At 40.1% G+C, this 6,960-nt stretch overlaps 1 protein-coding gene across 4 annotated transcripts in view; it reads right to left on the reverse strand.

Moving 5' to 3' along the window:
* The window catches only part of APOO (apolipoprotein O), an 83,296-nt gene that overhangs the window by 76,190 nt on the left and 146 nt on the right, over positions 1-6,960 (reverse strand). The gene's annotated exons all lie outside the window — the stretch shown is intronic.

Consider the following 6,960-nt stretch of genomic DNA (forward strand, 5'->3'; position numbering starts at 1 on the left):
TCGGACTTCGGGTATTGTTGCTCTCTGTTCATGCGAGAGGGACCAGGGAAGTGAGAGGATGAAGGAATAAGTCCCCTAGCAGTATCTGTTTCATGGAATCATAGAAATGTAGGGCTGGAAGGAATCTCGAGAGGTAATCTAGTCCAACACACACACACACACACACACACATATACAGGCGCAAGATTAATTAAACCTTGGCCTCCCTGACAGATATTTGTCAAACTTGTTCTTAAAAACCTTCAGTGAGTTGGATTCCACAACCTCCCTGGGTAACCAGCTCTATTGCTTAACTAGTCTTATAGTTTGAAAGATTTTTCCTAATAACTATCCTACATTTCTCTTCTGAAAATTAAGCTGATTATATTTTGTCCTACCCTCAGCGGACATGGAGAACAACTCTTCACCATTATTTTTATAACAATCTTTTACATATTTGAAGACTCAAATCCCCATCTTTGACTATCTTCTTTAGGCCAAACAAACCCAATTTTTTCAAAAGCCAGGTCTATGCTACAAGTTTGTTGGCATAGCTATGCCACTCAGGGGTGTTAAAAACAAACAAACATCCACCCCCTAGTCACCACAGCTATGCCAAAAATAAGAGTGTTTCTGTTGGCCCAGCTAGTGCTGTTCCTGGAGGCGGTATTATACCAGGAGCAAACCTTTCTTCTGTCAATATATGCTGCATCTACAGCAGGGGGCTCTGCTGATAGAGCTACACCAGTACAGCTGTATTGGCAGAGCCCATGTAGCATAGACCAGCCCAACCTTTCCTCAGAGGTCATATTTTCTAAATCTTTTATCATTTTTGTTGCTCTCCTTCTGGCAGAACCCTGCCTAGTTTCCTGCCAGCTTGTCAGGAGCCCCAGGTCTTCCAAGGTCTGCAGCTGTGGGGCAGCCCTGCTATGTGCTGTGCTCCAGTGGATCCAAGAACTTTCAGGATCCCTGCAGCAGAGCTGCAATGCCTGGCTCCAAGGTGGATAAAAATCAATGATTATTTTAAAAAAAATTTAAAAAAAAATCAGATTTTTTAATTTAAATCAGATAAATAGATAAATCAGACAGATTATAGCTCAAAGATATCTCATCATGGAATAGGGATTATAAATTTTAATTCTATAGTATGAGATAATATATTCATGTAATGTTTAAGAAAAGTTTTGTAAATGAGTTCCAATAGTTCACGGATTACAGACCCAATCTTAAGGGGTTCCATAGGATTCTGTACAGATTATTTAGGTTAATCTTTCTATCTATCCAATGAGACTCAGTGCTTAGTCTAGAAGATACCATCAGAGATGCTTAGTTTTGCAGTTCTCAAACTGTGGATTTGTCTCTCCAGAGATAACTTGCTTGTTAACAGCAAAAATGTTTTAAAATAAATTAATATATAGAGGTGAGAAATAACAGACCTCAACTCTGTTGTCCCTCTGCAAATTTGTGTACACAGAGTCAATCCCTTACCTCTCTCTAAAAGTGCAAAGTTTTAAAAAGTTCAACAAATAGAAGATTGTTGGGGACTGAATAGATCTGGACAAGGAGAAGAAGTCTGGAGAAAAATGTGAGACGGGAGGGACAGGCAGTACAAACAAACATAAAACTGTTTGAGCAGCATATTCCAGAAGTCTTGAGGTCTTTCTGAGTACAGCCTTCATTGATTTGAGATCTACCATACCATTCTCTCACTAGAAGGGAAAACCTATAATGGCAGCAGGCTGTAAAAGAGACCCAGTTTGGGAATAAGAACCATTTAAGAAATATATGTTTGTTGATGCTGTTTTAAAGAAAGTCACATCAGTGAACTGGTGGAAGTCACGTAAGCACTTGGATTCAGAGACTGTTGAAGTGATAATCTCACTTTTGACAGCAGCAGCTTCTTCTGCCAGTGTAGAAAGAATATTTTCTTCCTTTGGACTAATTCTTTCCAAATTGAGAAATTGTTTGGGACCTGAAAAAACAGGAAAGCTTGTTTTTCTTTTCCAGATTATGAACAAACAGGAAAATGAAGGTGAAGATGACTGAGTTAGCTGCACAAGCCAATATTTTAAGTTTCTATTGTTGACCTGGCTGACGTAGTTGATTTAATTTTTTTTTAAATATTTCATTTAACTATTTTAGTTAAAAACAATTAACAAAAACAAACCTGATTTTAAAAAACTTGAATGTTGAACTAAATTCAAAAATTCATATGCTTGTTTTGTTAAAACATTATGTGTTTGCTGTTGAAGAAAAAATCTAGAATACATAATAATGTTGTTTTAGTTAAAGAAAACAATTTAAATGTCTGTCTGGTGATGTTCTCCTCCTAATACAGCATGGCAAGAAAATCCTCCAAATATTAATGATTAACCTGTTGAACTGGAGAGAGTTCACCTCCAAGTGACTTCATAAATATTTGCTTCAATTGAAATGAAATAACCAAACAATCATTTGTTTTCTGATATAGCTGTAAAAACTAATCTGAAAAGTTTTCAAAATAAATCACTTTAAAAATGTATAGTGTGTACCTTCTAAAACTGAAACCTACATCTATCTCTGAGCTGTGAAGAATATGTATTAAGGTTATAACAACCAAGAATGCACCTTTATGTAAAAATCCATGATTAAATTGAGACTTCCTGACTAGTGATTTAAATCAATCATGATTTAAATCTATTTGATTTAAATCAAATCCACCCTGCCTGACTCCAAGGTAAGGGGTCTTGAAGCCCTGAGAACCCTGCTCAGAGTTTCCTGGTAGGAGCCTAGAAGCCCTCAGAGCCACAGCTGAGCTGGGAGCCTCAGAGCTTAAGTGCCTAGTTGCCCAGATTCAACTTCCTCTCACAATTAAAAAACAAAACAAAACATTTAAATTATTTCCAAAAGAGTTTAAGGTTCTCCCCTTTTGTGAGAAATTTCGAATTCTACATTTTGCTGCAAAACAGAACTACATTTGTTTTCAAAATTTTGGAATTTCCCACAGAAGGAAATTTTGACTTTCAGCCAGTTCTACTTGTCAATTCCTACTACTTGTCAATAGATGGCACTAGAGACCATTGCTGTCATATTGAAAAAATATTACACATTTTAATGACAACATTTACAAGTGTTGTTTCTGTAGCAATTTCACTTAAGATTGTAGATTGCTAAATGAAAGTGAAAATGTAAGTCATATGACATCTTAAATCTGTAATTAATTGTTATTTATCCTGAACACAGATAATATGCTCAGCACTGCACAATAAATCCATTCATTTTGAGGTCATTGATTGGCTACAATTCAACACCATATTGGACCTTTTAGGGTACTACTCTGTGGAACATAATAAAGTTGTGCCAAACTCTGTGGGCCTTGTGACACCATGAGTTTTAAAATATCATAGGGGAATGTGACTGACATAATTTACTATCATCTTCAATTAAAAAAAAAAAGTTAAGAACCATATGAACTCTCTGAAACCTGTGAACATATATCCTTTCTAAACATTAATTGCAGGCATAACTGTAACACACTCTCTCTTTGGACACGAACACTCACGGTACTCAAGCTATTTACAAGCTCCCATTAACTAATGCCTAATAGCTCCCAATAACTAACTAAAAAGATTGCATAAGTTAGAAAGAACAATGTTTAAAATGCTATCCTGATATATTTAACTGGACACAATTATGTTAAAATATCATTATGAGCAACAGAAGTCTTGTAAAACATTCAGGGTAACTAATGTGAAATTAATCACTTAAAAAGTCAGTTATCTTCAGCTAATTCTGCAGCAGTAGTTATAAAAAACATTTCCAAAGCTGTAACTGGATACATGACTAAAAATGCTTCAGGCACTACAGAGGATGATAAGCAGACATGGACATGTTAATTTCACAACCATACAAATGAGTAAGCAACATTGTAAACAAGCAAGTAGAAAGTAAAAGATAGGCATTGAAAGATTTGTATAGTACATTCATAAATTTCTAAGATCTTGAAAACTATTTCAGTATTTAAGGGCTGATCTTTGTAGTTCATTAATAGTAAGAAAAATATATAAACGTCTTAGGTTTGGTCTACACTGCAGTTAGGTTGATGTAAGGCAGACCTAATTATGTCAGTGTACACACTACAGCCATTGTAAGTTCCCTACCAGACAGCCATAAATCCATCTCCATGAGAGGCATAGGGCTTATATTGGTGTAGTTAGAGTGATTCAGTGTCCCTGTAGCCACTATACTTACACTGGCTGTTGGCTGTCATTCTTGTCAATTTCATGGCCCATGAAACTGGCAAGAAAGCTGGGCTGTCACAGCTGCAGAGAGCCCTGGTGCTCCACAGAGGTTCCCAGCTACCCACTCCCTGCGAGGAGTGCTGGTACTGCTTAGAGGCTCTTGGCTCCCTGCTGCTAGGAGCCCAGCTTCTCCCCCTCCCCCCAGCTCTTAGCTGGGATCCCAGTGGGGAGTTCCATGTCTGAGTCTGGGCAGCTCCCGGCAAAGAGCCTTGGGGCAGCCTGGCAGGGAGCCGAGAGCCGGGCTACCAGTGCCCACACTGCCCCTTAAGTCAGTGGAAGCACTCCTGGTGAGATTGCACACCACTGACAAGAGGAACGTAGCGTGTATATGAAACACAGCACTAATCACTGCTGTGGTTGTATTTCAACCTAACATAGGCTGACTTATATTTTACTATATACGTGCCCTTAGACTTCATACTTGGCAGATTCACATGATATGCAAAGCCTGGATATTTCCCTGTGCTGCTGTATTTTCTTCTGAATGAAACCAAACTATTCTAATGCACCTCCAATTAATTAATGCTGTTTATTACACTTGGAGCAACAGGTAAACAAATAGCTGCTCTGGTGGGATGTGTTCTGTAACCAGTCAACCCTGGAAAGGCTACATATGCATAGAGTTAAACACATGTTAACATAATAACGGCCACACTGGGTCAGATCAATGGTCCATCTAGCCCAGTATCCTCTCTTCTGACAGTGGTGGCCAATGCCAGGTGCTTCAGAGGGAATGAACAGAACAGGCAATCATCAAGTCATCCACCCCCAGCTTCTGGCAAACAAAGGCTAAGTGGTGTTGCATCCCTGCTAATAACCGTTAATGGACTTATCCTCCATAAATGTATCTAGTTCTTTTTTTAACCCTGTTAGAGTTTTGACCTTCACAACATCCTCCAGCAAAGAATTCCACAGGTTAACTGTGCGTTGTGTGAAGAAGTACTTCCTTTTGTTTGTTTTAAACCTGCTGCCTATTCATTTCATTGGGTGACCCCTAGTTCTTGTGTTATGTAAAGGAGCAAATAAACACTTCCTTATTCACTTTCTCTACACCACTCAAGATTTTAATAGACTTTTGTCATATCCCCTTTAGTCATCTCTTTTCCAGGCTGAAAAGTCCCACTCTTTTTAATCTCTCTTCATACAGAAGCTATTCCATAGCCCTAATCATTTTCGTTCCCCGTCTTGGTATCTTTTCCAATTCCCATATATCTTTTTTGAGACAGGGCAACCAGATCTGCATGCAGTATTCATATGGGCATACCATGGATTTATATTATAAAAGTATTATGATTTTTTTTTCATCTTATCTCTCTCTTTCCTAACGGTTCCTAACATTCTGTTAGCTTTTTTGACAGCTCCAGCATATTGAGTGGATGTTTTCAGAGAACTATCCACAGTGACTTCAAGATCTCTTTCTTGAGTGGTGATACCTTATTTAGATTCCATCATTTTGTCTGAATAGTTGGGATTATGTTTTCTGACATGAATTACTTTGCATTTATCAACACTGAATTTCATCTGACATTTTACTGCCCAGTCATCCAGTTTTGTGAGATCCCTTTGTAACTCTTCACAGTTTGCTTTGGACTTAATTATCTAGAGTAATTTTGTATCACCTGCAAATTTTGCCACCTCAATGTTTACCTCTTTTTCCTGACCATTTATGAGTATGCTGAGTAGGACTAGTCTTAATACAGACTCCTGGGGGACACCACTATTTACCTCTCTCCATTCTGAAAACTGACCATTTTTTCCTACCCTTTGCTTCCTATCTTTTAACCCATTACTGATCCATGAGAGAATCTTTTCTCTTATGATTGTTTACTTTGCTTAAGAGCCTTTGGTGAAGGACCTTGTCAAAGGCTTTCTGAAAATCTAAGTCATATGTTTGCTGACCCCCTCAAAGATTGATAAGGCATAGTTTCTCTTTACAAAAACCTTCCTCAACAAATCATGTTCACCTCAGTGTCTGATAATTCTGTTCTTTAATACACTTTCAACCAATTTGCTTTGCAGACTCACTGATTTCAAGCCTGTGCTTGAACATACACAGAGGTCATGAAGCCGGGCTCACAATGGAGGAGGAACCAGGTCTCACAGCCAGGCTAATGCCTCCCTCCTGCTTACAGCGTTACCCCACACAGACACACCTGCAGCACCTGCCTCAAAGTCTACCGTCTGGCTCAATTCACTCGGCTGCAGTGAATTGCAGAATTGAGACAGCAAATAAAATAACAAATGCTACAAGTTATCAGATGCCTAACGTTAAAGAATTTTGCTTGCCACAGCTTTAGCCTGTAGCACCCTCTGTTGACAGGCTGCACATAATAATAAAGCGCCAAATAGCCCGCACCTAATAGTTCCCCACGCGATCCGCACCCGTGTACTGAAGCGAGCACAGGCACCGGAGCTCAGGAACGAAACCCCTGACGCAGCAGCCAGTTAGCAGGGGAGCAAAGGCTTTGCATGGGGACCTGGGGCGGAGCTGTAACTGCCGTGCACCCCGGGGGGCTGCCAACGGGGGCCGGGGCCGGGGCCGGGCTGCTCCCGCTCGCTCACCCCACCCGGCAGCAGCGCGCCGGGCAGCGGAGGGTGGGGGCCTGAGCCCGGCCACGGGTCACATGGCGGCACCGGGGCATCCCTGGCGCTGTGGGCGGGCGCCAGCCGGTGCTGCGCCCCCGGGACGGGACTTTCTCAC

Source organism: Mauremys reevesii, linkage group 1, assembly GCF_016161935.1.
Source record: "Mauremys reevesii isolate NIE-2019 linkage group 1, ASM1616193v1, whole genome shotgun sequence".
Taxonomy (NCBI): Eukaryota; Metazoa; Chordata; order Testudines; family Geoemydidae; genus Mauremys; species Mauremys reevesii.